The 27,335-nt window shown below is 49.3% G+C and overlaps 8 pseudogenes; all 8 read left to right on the forward strand.

Annotated features, from left to right (window-relative positions):
• The first annotated feature begins 92 nt into the window (after positions 1–92).
• On the forward strand, positions 93–305 carry LOC124719868 (annotated as a pseudogene).
• Positions 306–3,586: 3,281 nt separating this feature from the next.
• Positions 3,587–3,798, forward strand: LOC124721015 (annotated as a pseudogene).
• Positions 3,799–7,069: 3,271 nt separating this feature from the next.
• Positions 7,070–7,281, forward strand: LOC124721026 (annotated as a pseudogene).
• Positions 7,282–10,560: 3,279 nt separating this feature from the next.
• LOC124721037 lies at positions 10,561–10,772 on the forward strand (annotated as a pseudogene).
• A 3,272-nt stretch (positions 10,773–14,044) lies between these two features.
• Positions 14,045–14,256, forward strand: LOC124721392 (annotated as a pseudogene).
• Positions 14,257–17,535: 3,279 nt separating this feature from the next.
• On the forward strand, positions 17,536–17,747 carry LOC124721059 (annotated as a pseudogene).
• A 3,277-nt stretch (positions 17,748–21,024) lies between these two features.
• Positions 21,025–21,236, forward strand: LOC124721070 (annotated as a pseudogene).
• A 3,277-nt stretch (positions 21,237–24,513) lies between these two features.
• Positions 24,514–24,725, forward strand: LOC124721081 (annotated as a pseudogene).
• Positions 24,726–27,335: the final 2,610 nt, after the last annotated feature.

Genomic DNA, 27,335 nt, shown 5'->3' on the forward strand with positions numbered 1-27,335 from the left:
TGCCTCCGCTTTTATTTTCGGTTTATGGCAATAAGTCTTGCTACTAACAACACCCTGCTTTACGTGCTGCGTCGACACTAGAGGATGGCGGCATTTTTGGAGAGGAAAAGGTAGGGCTATAGGGGAGGTAGGAGGGAAAAAAAGTGTAGTATCTGTTCTTATCAGCTTAATATCTGATACGTCCTGCATCACACGACCAGAATATTAAACTCATTTTTGGCTTCTGACGGAGTGCTAGGGGCTTGCTCCACCTCTGTAGCGGGTTGGCCCGGCATTGCAGTACCGCCGGGATCGGCCCACCTAAAATTAATTAAAACACAGCCTGAAATGGGTTAACATTCTGCAGTGATCAGATATTCCGCTGGTAGCAAAACTTGTCGTAGTTGTTGATGTGCCCAGTAGTTAGTTGCTTACACACCACGATTTCTTTTAATTAATTTAAGATTATCTTAAGTAATTTTTTTTTTTTTTTTTTTTTTTTTTGCGGTTAGCCGGACCGCACTTGCAGCCGCATTACGCTAGACTGGTAATTTATGGGGGCACAGGACAGTGCCTTCGGATGCCTCGTTAGCGTCTCTTATGGTCTGGTCACAGATAATTTTAATTAAATTGTTTGGAGTTATAACCTTAGCTCCTCGCGAACGTCGTCGTCGTCGTCGCCGCCGCACGCACGCAGAATACGTGTGTACACACGCACACACACATATGCAGTAGGTGGTGGACGACGTAAGCACTCGGCTAGGTGTAGCTCGCGCCAGTATAGCTCGCACCGGCCTGACGCTGCTGTGGGGCGGCCTCACGGCTTCTCCACTGCCCTGGCAGCTAGCGGCGTTCAAATAGGAGTCGCAGTTTACTCCTCGACATGGAGGGTAGTACTGGGCTGTTGACGAGTGCTCTCGTATATTGTCGTTCCTTCCGGCACTTGCTTTTGCGATGTTTTCGACGGTCGCCTGTTACCATATCAGCCCGCACCACCGTATGTCACTCCCTCATGTGGAACGCACACGCTGCAAGCATTTAGGCCCTGACACTGCGGTTTTTCATCTCTGGCGGTACTCCGCAAGGATACCGCCCTTCGATTGTGCCATTCCAGCACTAATCGAAGTGCTAGGTTTTCCGGCCTGTTAGGAGACCGCTTCTGCAAAATGTGCGAGGAGATTTTTGCTGGTTGCGAGCTACCCGCCGATTTTCTAGCTGTACGTATTGGCTTTAATCCAAAGGTCACAGGTCACTGATGGGCTAAAGACGTACGTCCCATCACCGTTCTTAACACTGATTATAAGTTGGTGGCACGAAGTGTGGCTTCACGTCTTAAACAGGGAATGAATAAGGTACTTTGTCCCACTCAATCATGTGGCGTTTCGAATCGAACCACCTTCACCGCTGCTTCTATATACCGTGATGCTGTCTTACTCACCCACCGCCGACGCTCGAACCCCGGCTGCAATTGATCCCTAGATTTCGCCTGTGCCTCCGATAGGGTCTCCCATCCTACCTGCTGGCCGTTATGTAGCGGATGGGTTTCGGGGAGCACTTCATAAGAGTCATCCGGCACTTCTTGGATGGAGCAAATTCCACAATCATTGTGAACGGTTGCAGATCACGACCAATTCCCATCAGACGATCAGTTCGACAAGGGTGTCCCTTGTCAGTGTATTTTATCGCTTTGGCGCTGTACCCCATGCTGCGTGACATCGGACGGATGGTCGATGGTGTTCCTTTCCCAGGCGTCACCTTCCGCAGTGTGGCGTAGGCGGATGGTGTAGGTGTGTTTGTAGCAAACGCCAGGGACATCGATTCGGTTCGCCGAGTCCTCCACGTTTATGAACGAGCATCCGGTGCCATGTTAAAATCCAACAAAATGGTGCTAATCCCACTAGGACCACGATCATTGACCATCGAACGCCCATGCTACCGGATTGTAGGGGAACAACGTATCTTGGGTCTTGAGGTGACTGCCTGTCCACAGCGCATGTTAACACTCACGTGCAGGCGGATTCTCACGCGCATCACAGGACTTTGCGTGAGTCACACTGATCAACGACTCGACCTCCATCAACGAATCCAACTGATTAATACTTACATCCTATCACGGGCATGGTATGTAGCACAACTCCTTACGCTACCGAAACAAACCAGCAGAGCCATCTCACAAACAGTATATTGCCTATTGTGGCGGCGTGCACTATTCAAAGTTGATGCACAGACTTGTACACTGCCAAAAGTCGATAGTCGCCTTGGACTCATTGACTTTCCCCACAAATGTGCGGCAATCCTGATTCACCGTATCGCCACTTTGCGTGAGATTGACCCAGGTGGGACAACAGCGGTGCTTTTCGACCGTTATCGCCTACAATCGGCGCGTGCACCAGTATGCTTGACACATATTCCATTCCGGATGACGACAGTCAAGGACTATCACCTCAATCAAAGTTACATCCTAGCAGTGGCCACCGACAAGGCACGCACATCGAAGCGCCTTTACTAGGCGCTTCGAGGCCAGCTCACACCACACAAATTGGAGGACAGACGACCGTCGGTCATCTGGCACCACGCTTGGGCTAATATCAACCACCTAGCCCTTCCCACAGAAGTTTCAGCGCTATGGTATCGCGTTGTAAACAATTTAATACCGACTAATAATCGCCTGGCGGCCATCCTCCTATGGCCCTCGGCTGCTTGCGGCCGATGTGGTGACGTAGACACCAGAGAGCATCGTCTCCTATGCCCTCACGTCACAGAAGTGTGGGACCTTGCACGTGTGCTATTAACGCTGATCGGTGGGACTACACTGGACTATGTGTCAGTCGACTGGTTCCTTAACCCTGGTATTCAGACCAACCCCCGAACACGACGTAACGCAATGGTGTGTCTCTTGGGCCAAACCATTTTCACGATCTATGACCTTTGCCTCGCAGATGCTGTCTCTTTCATGGACTACCTTTGGAGCCAGCATCGCCTGGCGGAATCTGACCGGAAATATACCATTACTTTTGCAAGATTTATTAAAGTTGCAATGGTTCATGGTTATCAAAAGGTGTTCCGGGCTAACTAAGGCACCTCGTATAAGAATTGCCTGAGTGTACCCCTGGATCTTTGTCACTCGGACTTTCAAACTACCCTTGACTTACCCATACCCCAGATTTGATATTGGCCTTCTGGGCATCACTAGAGTAGACTGTTCTGTGATACTGATAATATGGAAATTGGTAACATGCGAATTGTGTGAACCTTGTATGAAAAATTATTGGAAAATTGGAAAACGCATAATCTATCTTAGAGGATTATTACTTTGTTAATTCTATGGGCGATGGGATTATCTCGCCAGTTCGTTTGAGTGTGCTGCGTCGCTGTTTTTTTTTTTATTTTGCCTTCATTTCTGTCTTTATTTATTTCTTTCTATTTAGTTTTTAAAATCATCACTTGCCTCACACCTGCAGAGGGAGGTGTGTTTCTGAGTAGTGTGTCGTCGCCCCCTGAGGCATAGCAGAGTATGCCTCCGCTTTTATTTTCGGTTTATGGCAATAAGTCTTGCTACTAACAACACCCTGCTTTACGTGCTGCGTCGACACTAGAGGATGGCGGCATTTTTGGAGAGGAAAAGGTAGGGCTATAGGGGAGGTAGGAGGGAAAGAAGTGTAGTATCTGTTCTTATCAGCTTAATATCTGATACGTCCTGCATCACACGACCAGAATATTAAACTCATTTTTGGCTTCTGACGGAGTGCTAGGGGCTTGCTCCACCTCTGTAGCGGGTTGGCCCGGCATTGCAGTACCGCCGGGATCGGCCCACCTAAAATTAATTAAAACACAGCCTGAAATGGGTTAACATTCTGCAGTGATCAGATATTCCGCTGGTAGCAAAACTTGTCGTAGTTGTTGATGTGCCCAGTAGTTAGTTGCTTACGCACCACGATTTCTTTTAATTAATTTAAGATTATCTTAAGTAATTTTTTTTTTTTTTTTTTTTGCGGTTAGCCGGACCGCACTTGCAGCCGCATTACGCTAGGCTGGTAATTTATGGGGGCACAGGACAGTGCCTTCGGATGCCTCGTTAGCGTCTCTTATGGTCTGGTCACAGATAATTTTAATTAAATTGTTTGGAGTTATAACCTTAGCTCCTCGCGAACGTCGTCGTCGTCGCCGCCGCACGCACGCAGAATACGTGTGTACACACGCACACACACATATGCAGTAGGTGGTGGACGACGTAAGCACTCGGCTAGGTGTAGCTCGCGCCAGTATAGCTCGCACCGGCCTGACGCTGCTGTGGGGCGGCCTCACGGCTTCTCCACTGCCCTGGCAGCTAGCGGCGTTCAAATAGGAGTCGCAGTTTACTCCTCGACATGGAGGGTAGTACTGGGCTGTTGACGAGTGCTCTCGTATATTGTCGTTCCTTCCGGCACTTGCTTTTGCGATGTTTTCGACGGTCGCCTGTTGCCATATCAGCCCGCACCACCGTATGTCACTCCCTCATGTGGAACGCACACGCTGCAAGCATTTAGGCCCTGACACTGCGGTTTTTCATCTCTGGCGGTACTCCGCAAGGATACCGCCCTTCGATTGTGCCATTCCAGCACTAATCGAAGTGCTAGGTTTTCCGGCCTGTTAGGAGACCGCTTCTGCAAAATGTGCAAGGAGATTTTTGCTGGTTGCGAGCTACCCGCCGATTTTCTAGCTGTACGTATTGGCTTTAATCCAAAGGTCACAGGTCACTGATGGGCTAAAGACGTACGTCCCGTCACCGTTCTTAACACTGATTATAAGTTGGTGGCACGAAGTGTGGCTTCACGTCTTAAACAGGGAATGAATAAGGTACTTTGTCCCACTCAATCATGTGGCGTTTCGAATCGAACCACCTTCACCGCTGCTTCTATATACCGTGATGCTGTCTTACTCACCCACCGCCGACGCTCGAACCCCGGCTGCAATTGATCCCTAGATTTCGCCGGTGCCTCCGATAGGGTCTCCCATCCTACCTGCTGGCCGTTATGTAGCGGATGGGTTTCGGGGAGCACTTCATAAGAGTCATCCGGCACTTCTTGGATGGAGCAAATTCCACAATCATTGTGAACGGTTGCAGATCACGACCAATTCCCATCAGACGATCAGTTCGACAAGGGTGTCCCTTGTCAGTGTATTTTATCGCTTTGGCGCTGTACCCCATGCTGCGTGACATCGGACGGATGGTCGATGGTGTTCCTTTCCCAGGCGTCACCTTCCGCAGTGTGGCGTAGGCGGATGGTGTAGGTGTGTTTGTAGCAAACGCCAGGGACATCGATTCGGTTCGCCGAGTCCTCCACGTTTATGAACGAGCATCCGGTGCCATGTTAAAATCCAACAAAATGGTGCTAATCCCACTAGGACCACGATCATAGACCATCGAACGCCCATGCTACCGGATTGTAGGGGAACAACGTATCTTGGGTCTTGAGGTGACTGCCTGTCCACAGCGCATGTTAACACTCACGTGCAGGCGGATTCTCACGCGCATCAGAGGACTTTGCGTGAGTCACACTGATCAACGACTCGACCTCCATCAACGAATCCAACTGATTAATACTTACATCCTATCACGGGCATGGTATGTAGCACAACTCCTTACGCTACCGAAACAAACCAGCAGAGCCATCTCACAAACAGTATATTGCCTATTGTGGCGGCGTGCACTATTCAAAGTTGATGCACAGACTTGACAACTGCCAAAAGTCGATAGTCGCCTTGGACTCATTGACTTTCCCCACAAATGTGCGGCAATCCTGATTCACCGTATCGCCACTTTGCGTGAGATTGACCCAGGTGGGACAACAGCGGTGCTTTTCGACCGTTATCGCCTACAATCGGCGCGTGCACCAGTATGCTTGACACATATTCCATTCCGGATGACGACAGTCAAGGACTATCACCTCAATCAAAGTTACATCCTAGCAGTGGCCACCGACAAGGCACGCACATCGAAGCGCCTTTACTAGGCGCTTCGAGGCCAGCTCACACCACACAAATTGGAGGACAGACGACCGTCGGTCATCTGGCACCACGCTTGGGCTAATATCAACCACCTAGCCCTTCCCACAGAAGTTTCAGCGCTATGGTATCGCGTTGTAAACAATTTAATACCCACTAATCATCGCCTGGCGGCCATCCTCCTATGGCCCTCGGCTGCTTGCGGCCGATGTGGTGACGTAGACAACAGAGAGCATCGTCTCCTATGCCCTCACGTCACAGAAGTGTGGGACCTTGCACGTGTGCTATTAACGCTGATCGGTGGGACTACACTGGACTATGTGTCAGTCGACTGGTTCCTTAACCCTGGTATTCAGACCAACCCCCGAACACGACGTAACGCAATGGTGTGTCTCTTGGGCCAAACCATTTTCACGATCTATGACCTTTGCCTCGCAGATGCTGTGTCTTTCATGGACTACCTTTGGAGCCAGCATCGCCTGGCGGAATCTGACCGGAAATATACCATTACTTTTGCAAGATTTATTAAAGTTGCAATGGTTCATGGTTATCAAAAGGTGTTCCGGGCTAACTAAGGCACCTCGTATAAGAATTGCCTGAGTGTACCCCTGGATCTTTGTCACTCGGACTTTCAAACTACCCTTGACTTACCCATACCCCAGATTTGATATTGGCCTTCTGGGCATCACTAGAGTAGACTGTTCTGTGATACTGATAATATGGAAATTGGTAACATGCGAATTGTGTGAACCTTGTATGAAAAATTATTGGAAAATTGGAAAACGCATAATCTATCTTAGAGGATTATTACTTTGTTAATTCTATGGGCGATGGGATTATCTCGCCAGTTCGTTTGAGTGTGCTGCGTCGCTGTTTTTTTTTTATTTTGCCTTCATTTCTGTCTTTATTTATTTCTTTCTATTTAGTTTTTAAAATCATCACTTGCCTCACACCTGCAGAGGGAGGTGTGTTTCTGAGTAGTGTGTCGTCGCCCCCTGAGGCATAGCAGAGTATGCCTCCGCTTTTATTTTCGGTTTATGGCAATAAGTCTTGCTACTAACAACACCCTGCTTTACGTGCTGCGTCGACACTAGAGGATGGCGGCATTTTTGGAGAGGAAAAGGTAGGGCTATAGGGGAGGTAGGAGGGAAAGAAGTGTAGTATCTGTTCTTATCAGCTTAATATCTGATACGTCCTGCATCACACGACCAGAATATTAAACTCATTTTTGGCTTCTGACGGAGTGCTAGGGGCTTGCTCCACCTCTGTAGCGGGTTGGCCCGGCATTGCAGTACCGCCGGGATCGGCCCACCTAAAATTAATTAAAACACAGCCTGAAATGGGTTAACATTCTGCAGTGATCAGATATTCCGCTGGTAGCAAAACTTGTCGTAGTTGTTGATGTGCCCAGTAGTTAGTTGCTTACACACCACGATTTCTTTTAATTAATTTAAGATTATCTTAAGTAATTTTTTTTTTTTTTTTTTTTTTTTTGCGGTTAGCCGGACCGCACTTGCAGCCGCATTACGCTAGGCTGGTAATTTATGGGGGCACAGGACAGTGCCTTCGGATGCCTCGTTAGCGTCTCTTATGGTCTGGTCACAGATAATTTTAATTAAATTGTTTGGAGTTATAACCTTAGCTCCTCGCGAACGTCGTCGTCGTCGTCGCCGCCGCACGCACGCAGAATACGTGTGTACACACGCACACACACATATGCAGCAGGTGGTGGACGACGTAAGCACTCGGCTAGGTGTAGCTCGCGCCAGTATAGCTCGCACCGGCCTGACGCTGCTGTGGGGCGGCCTCACGGCTTCTCCACTGCCCTGGCAGCTAGCGGCGTTCAAATAGGAGTCGCTGTTTACTCCTCGACATGGAGGGTAGTACTGGGCTGTTGACGAGTGCTCTCGTATATTGTCGTTCCTTCCGGCACTTGCTTTTGCGATGTTTTCGACGGTCGCCTGTTGCCATATCAGCCCGCACCACCGTATGTCACTCCCTCATGTGGAACGCACACGCTGCAAGCATTTAGGCCCTGGCACTGCGGTTTTTCATCTCTGGCGGTACTCCGCAAGGATACCGCCCTTCGATTGTGCCATTCCAGCACTAATCGAAGTGCTAGGTTTTCCGGCCTGTTAGGAGACCGCTTCTGCAAAATGTGCGAGGAGATTTTTGCTGGTTGCGAGCTACCCGCCGATTTTCTAGCTGTACGTATTGGCTTTAATCCAAAGGTCACAGGTCACTGATGGGCTAAAGACGTACGTCCCATCACCGTTCTTAACACTGATTATAAGTTGGTGGCACGAAGTGTGGCTTCACGTCTTAAACAGGGAATGAATAAGGTACTTTGTCCCACTCAATCATGTGGCGTTTCGAATCGAACCACCTTCACCGCTGCTTCTATATACCGTGATGCTGTCTTACTCACCCACCGCCGACGCTCGAACCCCGGCTGCAATTGATCCCTAGATTTCGCCGGTGCCTCCGATAGGGTCTCCCATCCTACCTGCTGGCCGTTATGTAGCGGATGGGTTTCGGGGAGCACTTCATAAGAGTCATCCGGCACTTCTTGGATGGAGCAAATTCCACAATCATTGTGAACGGTTGCAGATCACGACCAATTCCCATCAGACGATCAGTTCGACAAGGGTGTCCCTTGTCAGTGTATTTTATCGCTTTGGCGCTGTACCCCATGCTGCGTGACATCGGACGGATGGTCGATGGTGTTCCTTTCCCAGGCGTCACCTTCCGCAGTGTGGCGTAGGCGGATGGTGTAGGTGTGTTTGTAGCAAACGCCAGGGACATCGATTCGGTTCGCCGAGTCCTCCACGTTTATGAACGAGCATCCGGTGCCATGTTAAAATCCAACAAAATGGTGCTAATCCCACTAGGACCACGATCATTGACCATCGAACGCCCATGCTACCGGATTGTAGGGGAACAACGTATCTTGGGTCTTGAGGTGACTGCCTGTCCACAGCGCATGTTAACACTCACGTGCAGGCGGATTCTCACGCGCATCAGAGGACTTTGCGTGAGTCACACTGATCAACGACTCGACCTCCATCAACGAATCCAACTGATTAATACTTACATCCTATCACGGGCATGGTATGTAGCAAAACTCCTTACGCTACTGAAACAAACCAGCAGAGCCATCTCACAAACAGTATATTGCCTATTGTGGCGGCGTGCACTATTCAAAGTTGATGCACAGACTTGTACACTGCCAAAAGTCGATAGTCGCCTTGGACTCATTGACTTTCCCCACAAATGTGCGGCAATCCTGATTCACCGTATCGCCACTTTGCGTGAGATTGACCCAGGTGGGACAACAGCGGTGCTTTTCGACCGTTATCGCCTACAATCGGCGCGTGCACCAGTATGCTTGACACATATTCCATTCCGGATGACGACAGTCAAGGACTATCACCTCAATCAAAGTTACATCCTAGCAGTGGCCACCGACAAGGCACGCACATCGAAGCGCCTTTACTAGGCGCTTCGAGGCCAGCTCACACCACACAAATTGGTGGACAGACGACCGTCGGTCATCTGGCACCACGCTTGGGCTAATATCAACCACCTAGCCCTTCCCACAGAAGTTTCAGCGCTATGGTATCGCGTTGTAAACAATTTAATACCCACTAATCATCGCCCGGCGGCCATCCTCCTATGGCCCTCGGCTGCTTGCGGCCGATGTGGTGACGTAGACACCAGAGAGCATCGTCTCCTATGCCCTCACGTCACAGAAGTGTGGGACCTTGCACGTGTGCTATTAACGCTGATCGGTGGGACTACACTGGACTATGTGTCAGTCGACTGGTTCCTTAACCCTGGTATTCAGACCAACCCCCGAACACGACGTAACGCAATGGTGTGTCTCTTGGGCCAAACCATTTTCACGATCTATGACCTTTGCCTCGCAGATGCTGTCTCTTTCATGGACTACCTTTGGAGCCAGCATCGCCTGGCGGAATCTGACCGGAAATATACCATTACTTTTGCAAGATTTATTAAAGTTGCAATGGTTCATGGTTATCAAAAGGTGTTCCGGGCTAACTAAGGCACCTCGTATAAGAATTGCCTGAGTGTACCCCTGGATCTTTGTCACTCGGACTTTCAAACTACCCTTGACTTACCCATACCCCAGATTTGATATTGGCCTTCTGGGCATCACTAGAGTAGACTGTTCTGTGATACTGATAATATGGAAATTGGTAACATGCGAATTGTGTGAACCTTGTATGAAAAATTATTGGAAAATTGGAAACCGCATAATCTATCTTAGAGGATTATTACTTTGTTAATTCTATGGGCGATGGGATTATCTCGCCAGTTCGTTTGAGTGTGCTGCGTCGCTGTTTTTTTTTTATTTTGCCTTCATTTCTGTCTTTATTTATTTCTTTCTATTTAGTTTTTAAAATCATCACTTGCCTCACACCTGCAGAGGGAGGTGTGTTTCTGAGTAGTGTGTCGTCGCCCCCTGAGGCATAGCAGAGTATGCCTCCGCTTTTATTTTCGGTTTATGGCAATAAGTCTTGCTACTAACAACACCCTGCTTTACGTGCTGCGTCGACACTAGAGGATGGCGGCATTTTTGGAGAGGAAAAGGTAGGGCTATAGGGGAGGTAGGAGGGAAAGAAGTGTAGTATCTGTTCTTATCAGCTTAATATCTGATACGTCCTGCATCACACGACCAGAATATTAAACTCATTTTTGGCTTCTGACGGAGTGCTAGGGGCTTGCTCCACCTCTGTAGCGGGTTGGCCCGGCATTGCAGTACCGCCGGGATCGGCCCACCTAAAATTAATTAAAACACAGCCTGAAATGGGTTAACATTCTGCAGTGATCAGATATTCCGCTGGTAGCAAAACTTGTCGTAGTTGTTGATGTGCCCAGTAGTTAGTAGCTTACACACCACGATTTCTTTTAATTAATTTAAGATTATCTTAAGTAATTTTTTTTTTTTTTTTTTTTGCGGTTAGCCGGACCGCACTTGCAGCCGCATTACGCTAGGCTGGTAATTTATGGGGGCACAGGACAGTGCCTTCGGATGCCTCGTTAGCGTCTCTTATGGTCTGGTCACAGATAATTTTAATTAAATTGTTTGGAGTTATAACCTTAGCTCCTCGCGAACGTCGTCGTCGTCGCCGCCGCACGCACGCAGAATACGTGTGTACACACGCACACACACATATGCAGTAGGTGGTGGACGACGTAAGCACTCGGCTAGGTGTAGCTCGCGCCAGTATAGTTCGCACCGGCCTGACGCTGCTGTGGGGCGGCCTCACGGCTTCTCCACTGCCCTGGCAGCTAGCGGCGTTCAAATAGGAGTCGCAGTTTACTCCTCGACATGGAGGGTAGTACTGGGCTGTTGACGAGTGCTCTCGTATATTGTCGTTCCTTCCGGCACTTGCTTTTGCGATGTTTTCGACGGTCGCCTGTTGCCATATCAGCCCGCACCACCGTATGTCACTCCCTCATGTGGAACGCACACGCTGCAAGCATTTAGGCCCTGACACTGCGGTTTTTCATCTCTGGCGGTACTCCGCAAGGATACCGCCCTTCGATTGTGCCATTCCAGCACTAATCGAAGTGCTAGGTTTTCCGGCCTGTTAGGAGACCGCTTCTGCAAAATGTGCGAGGAGATTTTTGCTGGTTGCGAGCTACCCGCCGATTTTCTAGCTGTACGTATTGGCTTTAATCCAAAGGTCACAGGTCACTGATGGGCTAAAGACGTACGTCCCATCACCGTTCTTAACACTGATTATAAGTTGGTGGCACGAAGTGTGGCTTCACGTCTTAAACAGGGAATGAATAAGGTACTTTGTCCCACTCAATCATGTGGCGTTTCGAATCGAACCACCTTCACCGCTGCTTCTATATACCGTGATGCTGTCTTACTCACCCACCGCCGACGCTCGAACCCCGGCTGCAATTGATCCCTAGATTTCGCCGGTGCCTCCGATAGGGTCTCCCATCCTACCTGCTGGCCGTTATGTAGCGGATGGGTTTCGGGGAGCACTTCATAAGAGTCATCCGGCACTTCTTGGATGGAGCAAATTCCACAATCATTGTGAACGGTTGCAGATCACGACCAATTCCCATCAGACGATCAGTTCGACAAGGGTGTCCCTTGTCAGTGTATTTTATCGCTTTGGCGCTGTACCCCATGCTGCGTGACATCGGACGGATGGTCGATGGTGTTCCTTTCCCAGGCGTCACCTTCCGCAGTGTGGCGTAGGCGGATGGTGTAGGTGTGTTTGTAGCAAACGCCAGGGACATCGATTCGGTTCGCCGAGTCCTCCACGTTTATGAACGAGCATCCGGTGCCATGTTAAAATCCAACAAAATGGTGCTAATCCCACTAGGACCACGATCATTGACCATCGAACGCCCATGCTACCGGATTGTAGGGGAACAACGTATCTTGGGTCTTGAGGTGACTGCCTGTCCACAGCGCATGTTAACACTCACGTGCAGGCGGATTCTCACGCGCATCAGAGGACTTTGCGTGAGTCACACTGATCAACGACTCGACCTCCATCAACGAATCCAACTGATTAATACTTACATCCTATCACGGGCATGGTATGTAGCACAACTCCTTACGCTACCGAAACAAACCAGCAGAGCCATCTCACAAACAGTATATTGCCTATTGTGGCGGCGTGCACTATTCAAAGTTGATGCACAGACTTGTACACTGCCAAAAGTCGATAGTCGCCTTGGACTCATTGACTTTCCCCACAAATGTGCGGCAATCCTGATTCACCGTATCGCCACTTTGCGTGAGATTGACCCAGGTGGGACAACAGCGGTGCTTTTCGACCGTTATCGCCTACAATCGGCGCGTGCACCAGTATGCTTGACACATATTCCATTCCGGATGACGACAGTCAAGGACTATCACCTCAATCAAAGTTACATCCTAGCAGTGGCCACCGACAAGGCACGCACATCGAAGCGCCTTTACTAGGCGCTTCGAGGCCAGCTCACACCACACAAATTGGAGGACAGACGACCGTCGGTCATCTGGCACCACGCTTGGGCTAATATCAACCACCTAGCCCTTCCCACAGAAGTTTCAGCGCTATGGTATCGCGTTGTAAACAATTTAATACCGACTAATAATCGCCTGGCGGCCATCCTCCTATGGCCCTCGGCTGCTTGCGGCCGATGTGGTGACGTAGACACCAGAGAGCATCGTCTCCTATGCCCTCACGTCACAGAAGTGTGGGACCTTGCACGTGTGCTATTAACGCTGATCGGTGGGACTACACTGGACTATGTGTCAGTCGACTGGTTCCTTAACCCTGGTATTCAGACCAACCCCCGAACACGACGTAACGCAATGGTGTGTCTCTTGGGCCAAACCATTTTCACGATCTATGACCTTTGCCTCGCAGATGCTGTCTCTTTCATGGACTACCTTTGGAGCCAGCATCGCCTGGCGGAATCTGACCGGAAATATACCATTACTTTTGCAAGATTTATTAAAGTTGCAATGGTTCATGGTTATCAAAAGGTGTTCCGGGCTAACTAAGGCACCTCGTATAAGAATTGCCTGAGTGTACCCCTGGATCTTTGTCACTCGGACTTTCAAACTACCCTTGACTTACCCATACCCCAGATTTGATATTGGCCTTCTGGGCATCACTAGAGTAGACTGTTCTGTGATACTGATAATATGGAAATTGGTAACATGCGAATTGTGTGAACCTTGTATGAAAAATTATTGGAAAATTGGAAAACGCATAATCTATCTTAGAGGATTATTACTTTGTTAATTCTATGGGCGATGGGATTATCTCGCCAGTTCGTTTGAGTGTGCTGCGTCGCTGTTTTTTTTTTTATTTTGCCTTCATTTCTGTCTTTATTTATTTCTTTCTATTTAGTTTTTAAAATCATCACTTGCCTCACACCTGCAGAGGGAGGTGTGTTTCTGAGTAGTGTGTCGTCGCCCCCTGAGGCATAGCAGAGTATGCCTCCGCTTTTATTTTCGGTTTATGGCAATAAGTCTTGCTACTAACAACACCCTGCTTTACGTGCTGCGTCGACACTAGAGGATGGCGGCATTTTTGGAGAGGAAAAGGTAGGGCTATAGGGGAGGTAGGAGGGAAAGAAGTGTAGTATCTGTTCTTATCAGCTTAATATCTGATACGTCCTGCATCACACGACCAGAATATTAAACTCATTTTTGGCTTCTGACGGAGTGCTAGGGGCTTGCTCCACCTCTGTAGCGGGTTGGCCCGGCATTGCAGTACCGCCGGGATGGGCCCACCTAAAATTAATTAAAACACAGCCTGAAATGGGTTAACATTCTGCAGTGATCAGATATTCCGCTGGTATCAAAACTTGTCGTAGTTGTTGATGTGCCCAGTAGTTAGTTGCTTACACACCACGATTTCTTTTAATTAATTTAAGATTATCTTAAGGAATTTTTTTTTTTTTTTTTTTTTTTTGCGGTTAGCCGGACCGCACTTGCAGCCGCATTACGCTAGGCTGGTAATTTATGGGGGCACAGGACAGTGCCTTCGGATGCCTCGTTAGCGTCTCTTATGGTCTGGTCACAGATAATTTTAATTAAATTGTTTGGAGTTATAACCTTAGCTCCTCGCGAACGTCGTCGTCGTCGTCGCCGCCGCACGCACGCAGAATACGTGTGTACACACGCACACACACATATGCAGTAGGTGGTGGACGACGTAAGCACTCGGCTAGGTGTAGCTCGCGCCAGTATAGTTCGCACCGGCCTGACGCTGCTGTGGGGCGGCCTCACGGCTTCTCCACTGCCCTGGCAGCTAGCGGCGTTCAAATAGGAGTCGCAGTTTACTCCTCGACATGGAGGGTAGTACTGGGCTGTTGACGAGTGCTCTCGTATATTGTCGTTCCTTCCGGCACTTGCTTTTGCGATGTTTTCGACGGTCGCCTGTTGCCATATCAGCCCGCACCACCGTATGTCACTCCCTCATGTGGAACGCACACGCTGCAAGCATTTAGGCCCTGACACTGCGGTTTTTCATCTCTGGCGGTACTCCGCAAGGATACCGCCCTTCGATTGTGCCATTCCAGCACTAATCGAAGTGCTAGGTTTTCCGGCCTGTTAGGAGACCGCTTCTGCAAAATGTGCGAGGAGATTTTTGCTGGTTGCGAGCTACCCGCCGATTTTCTAGCTGTACGTATTGGCTTTAATCCAAAGGTCACAGGTCACTGATGGGCTAAAGACGTACGTCCCATCACCGTTCTTAACACTGATTATAAGTTGGTGGCACGAAGTGTGGCTTCACGTCTTAAACAGGGAATGAATAAGGTACTTTGTCCCACTCAATCATGTGGCGTTTCGAATCGAACCACCTTCACCGCTGCTTCTATATACCGTGATGCTGTCTTACTCACCCACCGCCGACGCTCGAACCCCGGCTGCAATTGATCCCTAGATTTCGCCGGTGCCTCCGATAGGGTCTCCCATCCTACCTGCTGGCCGTTATGTAGCGGATGGGTTTCGGGGAGCACTTCATAAGAGTCATCCGGCACTTCTTGGATGGAGCAAATTCCACAATCATTGTGAACGGTTGCAGATCACGACCAATTCCCATCAGACGATCAGTTCGACAAGGGTGTCCCTTGTCAGTGTATTTTATCGCTTTGGCGCTGTACCCCATGCTGCGTGACATCGGACGGATGGTCGATGGTGTTCCTTTCCCAGGCGTCACCTTCCGCAGTGTGGCGTAGGCGGATGGTGTAGGTGTGTTTGTAGCAAACGCCAGGGACATCGATTCGGTTCGCCGAGTCCTCCACGTTTATGAACGAGCATCCGGTGCCATGTTAAAATCCAACAAAATGGTGCTAATCCCACTAGGACCACGATCATAGACCATCGAACGCCCATGCTACCGGATTGTAGGGGAACAACGTATCTTGGGTCTTGAGGTGACTGCCTGTCCACAGCGCATGTTAACACTCACGTGCAGGCGGATTCTCACGCGCATCAGAGGACTTTGCGTGAGTCACACTGATCAACGACTCGACCTCCATCAACGAATCCAACTGATTAATACTTACATCCTATCACGGGCATGGTATGTAGCACAACTCCTTACGCTACCGAAACAAACCAGCAGAGCCATCTCACAAACAGTATATTGCCTATTGTGGCGGCGTGCACTATTCAAAGTTGATGCACAGACTTGTACACTGCCAAAAGTCGATAGTCGCCTTGGACTCATTGACTTTCCCCACAAATGTGCGGCAATCCTGATTCACCGTATCGCCACTTTGCGTGAGATTGACCCAGGTGGGACAACAGCGGTGCTTTTCGACCGTTATCGCCTACAATCGGCGCGTGCACCAGTATGCTTGACACATATTCCATTCCGGATGACGACAGTCAAGGACTATCACCTCAATCAAAGTTACATCCTAGCAGTGGCCACCGACAAGGCACGCACATCGAAGCGCCTTTACTAGGCGCTTCGAGGCCAGCTCACACCACACAAATTGGAGGACAGACGACCGTCGGTCATCTGGCACCACGCTTGGGCTAATATCAACCACCTAGCCCTTCCCACAGAAGTTTCAGCGCTATGATATCGCGTTGTAAACAATTTAATACCCACTAATCATCGCCCGGCGGCCATCCTCCTATGGCCCTCGGCTGCTTGCGGCCGATGTGGTGACGTAGACACCAGAGAGCATCGTCTCCTATGCCCTCACGTCACAGAAGTGTGGGACCTTGCACGTGTGCTATTAACGCTGATCGGTGGGACTACACTGGACTATGTGTCAGTCGACTGGTTCCTTAACCCTGGTATTCAGACCAACCCCCGAACACGACGTAACGCAATGGTGTGTCTCTTGGGCCAAACCATTTTCACGATCTATGACCTTTGCCTCGCAGATGCTGTCTCTTTCATGGACTACCTTTGGAGCCAGCATCGCCTGGCGGAATCTGACCGGAAATATACCATTACTTTTGCAAGATTTATTAAAGTTGCAATGGTTCATGGTTATCAAAAGGTGTTCCGGGCTAACTAAGGCACCTCGTATAAGAATTGCCTGAGTGTACCCCTGGATCTTTGTCACTCGGACTTTCAAACTACCCTTGACTTACCCATACCCCAGATTTGATATTGGCCTTCTGGGCATCACTAGAGTAGACTGTTCTGTGATACTGATAATATGGAAATTGGTAACATGCGAATTGTGTGAACCTTGTATGAAAAATTATTGGAAAATTGGAAAACGCATAATCTATCTTAGAGGATTATTACTTTGTTAATTCTATGGGCGATGGGATTATCTCGCCAGTTCGTTTGAGTGTGCTGCGTCGCTGTTTTTTTTTTTATTTTGCCTTCATTTCTGTCTTTATTTATTTCTTTCTATTTAGTTTTTAAAATCATCACTTGCCTCACACCTGCAGAGGGAGGTGTGTTTCTGAGTAGTGTGTCGTCGCCCCCTGAGGCATAGCAGAGTATGCCTCCGCTTTTATTTTCGGTTTATGGCAATAAGTCTTGCTACTAACAACACCCTGCTTTACGTGCTGCGTCGACACTAGAGGATGGCGGCATTTTTGGAGAGGAAAAGGTAGGGCTATAGGGGAGGTAGGAGGGAAAGAAGTGTAGTATCTGTTCTTATCAGCTTAATATCTGATACGTCCTGCATCACACGACCAGAATATTAAACTCATTTTTGGCTTCTGACGGAGTGCTAGGGGCTTGCTCCACCTCTGTAGCGGGTTGGCCCGGCATTGCAGTACCGCCGGGATCGGCCCACCTAAAATTAATTAAAACACAGCCTGAAATGGGTTAACATTCTGCAGTGATCAGATATTCCGCTGGTAGCAAAACTTGTCGTAGTTGTTGATGTGCCCAGTAGTTAGTTGCTTACACACCACGATTTCTTTTAATTAATTTAAGATTATCTTAAGGAATTTTTTTTTTTTTTTTTTTTTTTTTTGCGGTTAGCCGGACCGCACTTGCAGCCGCATTACGCTAGGCTGGTAATTTATGGGGGCACAGGACAGTGCCTTCGGATGCCTCGTTAGCGTCTCTTATGGTCTGGTCACAGATAATTTTAATTAAATTGTTTGGAGTTATAACCTTAGCTCCTCGCGAACGTCGTCGTCGTCGCCGCCGCACGCACGCAGAATACGTGTGTACACACGCACACACACATATGCAGTAGGTGGTGGACGACGTAAGCACTCGGCTAGGTGTAGCTCGCGCCAGTATAGTTCGCACCGGCCTGACGCTGCTGTGGGGCGGCCTCACGGCTTCTCCACTGCCCTGGCAGCTAGCGGCGTTCAAATAGGAGTCGCAGTTTACTCCTCGACATGGAGGGTAGTACTGGGCTGTTGACGAGTGCTCTCGTATATTGTCGTTCCTTCCGGCACTTGCTTTTGCGATGTTTTCGACGGTCGCCTGTTGCCATATCAGCCCGCACCACCGTATGTCACTCCCTCATGTGGAACGCACACGCTGCAAGCATTTAGGCCCTGACACTGCGGTTTTTCATCTCTGGCGGTACTCCGCAAGGATACCGCCCTTCGATTGTGCCATTCCAGCACTAATCGAAGTGCTAGGTTTTCCGGCCTGTTAGGAGACCGCTTCTGCAAAATGTGCGAGGAGATTTTTGCTGGTTGCGAGCTACCCGCCGATTTTCTAGCTGTACGTATTGGCTTTAATCCAAAGGTCACAGGTCACTGATGGGCTAAAGACGTACGTCCCATCACCGTTCTTAACACTGATTATAAGTTGGTGGCACGAAGTGTGGCTTCACGTCTTAAACAGGGAATGAATAAGGTACTTTGTCCCACTCAATCATGTGGCGTTTCGAATCGAACCACCTTCACCGCTGCTTCTATATACCGTGATGCTGTCTTACTCACCCACCGCCGACGCTCGAACCCCGGCTGCAATTGATCCCTAGATTTCGCCGGTGCCTCCGATAGGGTCTCCCATCCTACCTGCTGGCCGTTATGTAGCGGATGGGTTTCGGGGAGCACTTCATAAGAGTCATCCGGCACTTCTTGGATGGAGCAAATTCCACAATCATTGTGAACGGTTGCAGATCACGACCAATTCCCATCAGACGATCAGTTCGACAAGGGTGTCCCTTGTCAGTGTATTTTATCGCTTTGGCGCTGTACCCCATGCTGCGTGACATCGGACGGATGGTCGATGGTGTTCCTTTCCCAGGCGTCACCTTCCGCAGTGTGGCGTAGGCGGATGGTGTAGGTGTGTTTGTAGCAAACGCCAGGGACATCGATTCGGTTCGCCGAGTCCTCCACGTTTATGAACGAGCATCCGGTGCCATGTTAAAATCCAACAAAATGGTGCTAATCCCACTAGGACCACGATCATTGACCATCGAACGCCCATGCTACCGGATTGTAGGGGAACAACGTATCTTGGGTCTTGAGGTGACTGCCTGTCCACAGCGCATGTTAACACTCACGTGCAGGCGGATTCTCACGCGCATCAGAGGACTTTGCGTGAGTCACACTGATCAACGACTCGACCTCCATCAACGAATCCAACTGATTAATACTTACATCCTATCACGGGCATGGTATGTAGCACAACTCCTTACGCTACCGAAACAAACCAGCAGAGCCATCTCACAAACAGTATATTGCCTATTGTGGCGGCGTGCACTATTCAAAGTTGATGCACAGACTTGTACACTGCCAAAAGTCGATAGTCGCCTTGGACTCATTGACTTTCCCCACAAATGTGCGGCAATCCTGATTCACCGTATCGCCACTTTGCGTGAGATTGACCCAGGTGGGACAACAGCGGTGCTTTTCGACCGTTATCGCCTACAATCGGCGCGTGCACCAGTATGCTTGACACATATTCCATTCCGGATGACGACAGTCAAGGACTATCACCTCAATCAAAGTTACATCCTAGCAGTGGCCACCGACAAGGCACGCACATCGAAGCGCCTTTACTAGGCGCTTCGAGGCCAGCTCACACCACACAAATTGGAGGACAGACGACCGTCGGTCATCTGGCACCACGCTTGGGCTAATATCAACCACCTAGCCCTTCCCACAGAAGTTTCAGCGCTATGATATCGCGTTGTAAACAATTTAATACCCACTAATCATCGCCCGGCGGCCATCCTCCTATGGCCCTCGGCTGCTTGCGGCCGATGTGGTGACGTAGACACCAGAGAGCATCGTCTCCTATGCCCTCACGTCACAGAAGTGTGGGACCTTGCACGTGTGCTATTAACGCTGATCGGTGGGACTACACTGGACTATGTGTCAGTCGACTGGTTCCTTAACCCTGGTATTCAGACCAACCCCCGAACACGACGTAACGCAATGGTGTGTCTCTTGGGCCAAACCATTTTCACGATCTATGACCTTTGCCTCGCAGATGCTGTCTCTTTCATGGACTACCTTTGGAGCCAGCATCGCCTGGCGGAATCTGACCGGAAATATACCATTACTTTTGCAAGATTTATTAAAGTTGCAATGGTTCATGGTTATCAAAAGGTGTTCCGGGCTAACTAAGGCACCTCGTATAAGAATTGCCTGAGTGTACCCCTGGATCTTTGTCACTCGGACTTTCAAACTACCCTTGACTTACCCATACCCCAGATTTGATATTGGCCTTCTGGGCATCACTAGAGTAGACTGTTCTGTGATACTGATAATATGGAAATTGGTAACATGCGAATTGTGTGAACCTTGTATGAAAAATTATTGGAAAATTGGAAAACGCATAATCTATCTTAGAGGATTATTACTTTGTTAATTCTATGGGCGATGGGATTATCTCGCCAGTTCGTTTGAGTGTGCTGCGTCGCTGTTTTTTTTTTATTTTGCCTTCATTTCTGTCTTTATTTATTTCTTTCTATTTAGTTTTTAAAATCATCACTTGCCTCACACCTGCAGAGGGAGGTGTGTTTCTGAGTAGTGTGTCGTCGCCCCCTGAGGCATAGCAGAGTATGCCTCCGCTTTTATTTTCGGTTTATGGCAATAAGTCTTGCTACTAACAACACCCTGCTTTACGTGCTGCGTCGACACTAGAGGATGGCGGCATTTTTGGAGAGGAAAAGGTAGGGCTATAGGGGAGGTAGGAGGGAAAGAAGTGTAGTATCTGTTCTTATCAGCTTAATATCTGATACGTCCTGCATCACACGACCAGAATATTAAACTCATTTTTGGCTTCTGACGGAGTGCTAGGGGCTTGCTCCACCTCTGTAGCGGGTTGGCCCGGCATTGCAGTACCGCCGGGATCGGCCCACCTAAAATTAATTAAAACACAGCCTGAAATGGGTTAACATTCTGCAGTGATCAGATATTCCGCTGGTAGCAAAACTTGTCGTAGTTGTTGATGTGCCCAGTAGTTAGTTGCTTACACACCACGATTTCTTTTAATTAATTTAAGATTATCTTAAGGAATTTTTTTTTTTTTTTTTTTTTTTTTGCGGTTAGCCGGACCGCACTTGCAGCCGCATTACGCTAGGCTGGTAATTTATGGGGGCACAGGACAGTGCCTTCGGATGCCTCGTTAGCGTCTCTTATGGTCTGGTCACAGATAATTTTAATTAAATTGTTTGGAGTTATAACCTTAGCTCCTCGCGAACGTCGTCGTCGTCGCCGCCGCACGCACGCAGAATACGTGTGTACACACGCACACACACATATGCAGTAGGTGGTGGACGACGTAAGCACTCGGCTAGGTGTAGCTCGCGCCAGTATAGTTCGCACCGGCCTGACGCTGCTGTGGGGCGGCCTCACGGCTTCTCCACTGCCCTGGCAGCTAGCGGCGTTCAAATAGGAGTCGCAGTTTACTCCTCGACATGGAGGGTAGTACTGGGCTGTTGACGAGTGCTCTCGTATATTGTCGTTCCTTCCGGCACTTGCTTTTGCGATGTTTTCGACGGTCGCCTGTTGCCATATCAGCCCGCACCACCGTATGTCACTCCCTCATGTGGAACGCACACGCTGCAAGCATTTAGGCCCTGACACTGCGGTTTTTCATCTCTGGCGGTACTCCGCAAGGATACCGCCCTTCGATTGTGCCATTCCAGCACTAATCGAAGTGCTAGGTTTTCCGGCCTGTTAGGAGACCGCTTCTGCAAAATGTGCGAGGAGATTTTTGCTGGTTGCGAGCTACCCGCCGATTTTCTAGCTGTACGTATTGGCTTTAATCCAAAGGTCACAGGTCACTGATGGGCTAAAGACGTACGTCCCATCACCGTTCTTAACACTGATTATAAGTTGGTGGCACGAAGTGTGGCTTCACGTCTTAAACAGGGAATGAATAAGGTACTTTGTCCCACTCAATCATGTGGCGTTTCGAATCGAACCACCTTCACCGCTGCTTCTATATACCGTGATGCTGTCTTACTCACCCACCGCCGACGCTCGAACCCCGGCTGCAATTGATCCCTAGATTTCGCCGGTGCCTCCGATAGGGTCTCCCATCCTACCTGCTGGCCGTTATGTAGCGGATGGGTTTCGGGGAGCACTTCATAAGAGTCATCCGGCACTTCTTGGATGGAGCAAATTCCACAATCATTGTGAACGGTTGCAGATCACGACCAATTCCCATCAGACGATCAGTTCGACAAGGGTGTCCCTTGTCAGTGTATTTTATCGCTTTGGCGCTGTACCCCATGCTGCGTGACATCGGACGGATGGTCGATGGTGTTCCTTTCCCAGGCGTCACCTTCCGCAGTGTGGCGTAGGCGGATGGTGTAGGTGTGTTTGTAGCAAACGCCAGGGACATCGATTCGGTTCGCCGAGTCCTCCACGTTTATGAACGAGCATCCGGTGCCATGTTAAAATCCAACAAAATGGTGCTAATCCCACTAGGACCACGATCATTGACCATCGAACGCCCATGCTACCGGATTGTAGGGGAACAACGTATCTTGGGTCTTGAGGTGACTGCCTGTCCACAGCGCATGTTAACACTCACGTGCAGGCGGATTCTCACGCGCATCAGAGGACTTTGCGTGAGTCACACTGATCAACGACTCGACCTCCATCAACGAATCCAACTGATTAATACTTACATCCTATCACGGGCATGGTATGTAGCACAACTCCTTACGCTACCGAAACAAACCAGCAGAGCCATCTCACAAACAGTATATTGCCTATTGTGGCGGCGTGCACTATTCAAAGTTGATGCACAGACTTGTACACTGCCAAAAGTCGATAGTCGCCTTGGACTCATTGACTTTCCCCACAAATGTGCGGCAATCCTGATTCACCGTATCGCCACTTTGCGTGAGATTGACCCAGGTGGGACAACAGCGGTGCTTTTCGACCGTTATCGCCTACAATCGGCGCGTGCACCAGTATGCTTGACACATATTCCATTCCGGATGACGACAGTCAAGGACTATCACCTCAATCAAAGTTACATCCTAGCAGTGGCCACCGACAAGGCACGCACATCGAAGCGCCTTTACTAGGCGCTTCGAGGCCAGCTCACACCACACAAATTGGAGGACAGACGACCGTCGGTCATCTGGCACCACGCTTGGGCTAATATCAACCACCTAGCCCTTCCCACAGAAGTTTCAGCGCTATGATATCGCGTTGTAAACAATTTAATACCCACTAATCATCGCCCGGCGGCCATCCTCCTATGGCCCTCGGCTGCTTGCGGCCGATGTGGTGACGTAGACACCAGAGAGCATCGTCTCCTATGCCCTCACGTCACAGAAGTGTGGGACCTTGCACGTGTGCTATTAACGCTGATCGGTGGGACTACACTGGACTATGTGTCAGTCGACTGGTTCCTTAACCCTGGTATTCAGACCAACCCCCGAACACGACGTAACGCAATGGTGTGTCTCTTGGGCCAAACCATTTTCACGATCTATGACCTTTGCCTCGCAGATGCTGTCTCTTTCATGGACTACCTTTGGAGCCAGCATCGCCTGGCGGAATCTGACCGGAAATATACCATTACTTTTGCAAGATTTATTAAAGTTGCAATGGTTCATGGTTATCAAAAGGTGTTCCGGGCTAACTAAGGCACCTCGTATAAGAATTGCCTGAGTGTACCCCTGGATCTTTGTCACTCGGACTTTCAAACTACCCTTGACTTACCCATACCCCAGATTTGATATTGGCCTTCTGGGCATCACTAGAGTAGACTGTTCTGTGATACTGATAATATGGAAATTGGTAACATGCGAATTGTGTGAACCTTGTATGAAAAATTATTGGAAAATTGGAAAACGCATAATCTATCTTAGAGGATTATTACTTTGTTAATTCTATGGGCGATGGGATTATCTCGCCAGTTCGTTTGAGTGTGCTGCGTCGCTGTTTTTTTTTTTATTTTGCCTTCATTTCTGTCTTTATTTATTTCTTTCTATTTAGTTTTTAAAATCATCACTTGCCTCACACCTGCAGAGGGAGGTGTGTTTCTGAGTAGTGTGTCGTCGCCCCCTGAGGCATAGCAGAGTATGCCTCCGCTTTTATTTTCGGTTTATGGCAATAAGTCTTGCTACTAACAACACCCTGCTTTACGTGCTGCGTCGACACTAGAGGATGGCGGCATTTTTGGAGAGGAAAAGGTAGGGCTATAGGGGAGGTAGGAGGGAAAGAAGTGTAGTATCTGTTCTTATCAGCTTAATATCTGATACGTCCTGCATCACACGACCAGAATATTAAACTCATTTTTGGCTTCTGACGGAGTGCTAGGGGCTTGCTCCACCTCTGTAGCGGGTTGGCCCGGCATTGCAGTACCGCCGGGATCGGCCCACCTAAAATTAATTAAAACACAGCCTGAAATGGGTTAACATTCTGCAGTGATCAGATATTCCGCTGGTAGCAAAACTTGTCGTAGTTGTTGATGTGCCCAGTAGTTAGTTGCTTACACACCACGATTTCTTTTAATTAATTTAAGATTATCTTAAGGAATTTTTTTTTTTTTTTTTTTTTTTGCGGTTAGCCGGACCGCACTTGCAGCCGCATTACGCTAGGCTGGTAATTTATGGGGGCACAGGACAGTGCCTTCGGATGCCTCGTTAGCGTCTCTTATGGTCTGGTCACAGATAATTTTAATTAAATTGTTTGGAGTTATAACCTTAGCTCCTCGCGAACGTCGTCGTCGTCGCCGCCGCACGCACGCAGAATACGTGTGTACACACGCACACACACATATGCAGTAGGTGGTGGACGACGTAAGCACTCGGCTAGGTGTAGCTCGCGCCAGTATAGTTCGCACCGGCCTGACGCTGCTGTGGGGCGGCCTCACGGCTTCTCCACTGCCCTGGCAGCTAGCGGCGTTCAAATAGGAGTCGCAGTTTACTCCTCGACATGGAGGGTAGTACTGGGCTGTTGACGAGTGCTCTCGTATATTGTCGTTCCTTCCGGCACTTGCTTTTGCGATGTTTTCGACGGTCGCCTGTTGCCATATCAGCCCGCACCACCGTATGTCACTCCCTCATGTGGAACGCACACGCTGCAAGCATTTAGGCCCTGACACTGCGGTTTTTCATCTCTGGCGGTACTCCGCAAGGATACCGCCCTTCGATTGTGCCATTCCAGCACTAATCGAAGTGCTAGGTTTTCCGGCCTGTTAGGAGACCGCTTCTGCAAAATGTGCGAGGAGATTTTTGCTGGTTGCGAGCTACCCGCCGATTTTCTAGCTGTACGTATTGACTTTAATCCAAAGGTCACAGGTCACTGATGGGCTAAAGACGTACGTCCCATCACCGTTCTTAACACTGATTATAAGTTGGTGGCACGAAGTGTGGCTTCACGTCTTAAACAGGGAATGAATAAGGTACTTTGTCCCACTCAATCATGTGGCGTTTCGAATCGAACCACCTTCACCGCTGCTTCTATATACCGTGATGCTGTCTTACTCACCCACCGCCGACGCTCGAACCCCGGCTGCAATTGATCCCTAGATTTCGCCGGTGCCTCCGATAGGGTCTCCCATCCTACCTGCTGGCCGTTATGTAGCGGATGGGTTTCGGGGAGCACTTCATAAGAGTCATCCGGCACTTCTTGGATGGAGCAAATTCCACAATCATTGTGAACGGTTGCAGATCACGACCAATTCCCATCAGACGATCAGTTCGACAAGGGTGTCCCTTGTCAGTGTATTTTATCGCTTTGGCGCTGTACCCCATGCTGCGTGACATCGGACGGATGGTCGATGGTGTTCCTTTCCCAGGCGTCACCTTCCGCAGTGTGGCGTAGGCGGATGGTGTAGGTGTGTTTGTAGCAAACGCCAGGGACATCGATTCGGTTCGCCGAGTCCTCCACGTTTATGAACGAGCATCCGGTGCCATGTTAAAATCCAACAAAATGGTGCTAATCCCACTAGGACCACGATCATTGACCATCGAACGCCCATGCTACCGGATTGTAGGGGAACAACGTATCTTGGGTCTTGAGGTGACTGCCTGTCCACAGCGCATGTTAACACTCACGTGCAGGCGGATTCTCACGCGCATCAGAGGACTTTGCGTGAGTCACACTGATCAACGACTCGACCTCCATCAACGAATCCAACTGATTAATACTTACATCCTATCACGGGCATGGTATGTAGCACAACTCCTTACGCTACCGAAACAAACCAGCAGAGCCATCTCACAAACAGTATATTGCCTATTGTGGCGGCGTGCACTATTCAAAGTTGATGCACAGACTTGTACACTGCCAAAAGTCGATAGTCGCCTTGGACTCATTGACTTTCCCCACAAATGTGCGGCAATCCTGATTCACCGTATCGCCACTTTGCGTGAGATTGACCCAGGTGGGACAACAGCGGTGCTTTTCGACCGTTATCGCCTACAATCGGCGCGTGCACCAGTATGCTTGACACATATTCCATTCCGGATGACGACAGTCAAGGACTATCACCTCAATCAAAGTTACATCCTAGCAGTGGCCACCGACAAGGCACGCACATCGAAGCGCCTTTACTAGGCGCTTCGAGGCCAGCTCACACCACACAAATTGGAGGACAGACGACCGTCGGTCATCTGGCACCACGCTTGGGCTAATATCAACCACCTAGCCCTTCCCACAGAAGTTTCAGCGCTATGATATCGCGTTGTAAACAATTTAATACCCACTAATCATCGCCCGGCGGCCATCCTCCTATGGCCCTCGGCTGCTTGCGGCCGATGTGGTGACGTAGACACCAGAGAGCATCGTCTCCTATGCCCTCACGTCACAGAAGTGTGGGACCTTGCACGTGTGCTATTAACGCTGATCGGTGGGACTACACTGGACTATGTGTCAGTCGACTGGTTCCTTAACCCTGGTATTCAGACCAACCCCCGAACACGACGTAACGCAATGGTGTGTCTCTTGGGCCAAACCATTTTCACGATCTATGACCTTTGCCTCGCAGATG

The sequence above is a fragment of the Schistocerca piceifrons genome, chromosome 1 (genome assembly GCF_021461385.2).
Source record: "Schistocerca piceifrons isolate TAMUIC-IGC-003096 chromosome 1, iqSchPice1.1, whole genome shotgun sequence".
NCBI classification, from domain to species: Eukaryota; Metazoa; Arthropoda; class Insecta; order Orthoptera; family Acrididae; genus Schistocerca; species Schistocerca piceifrons.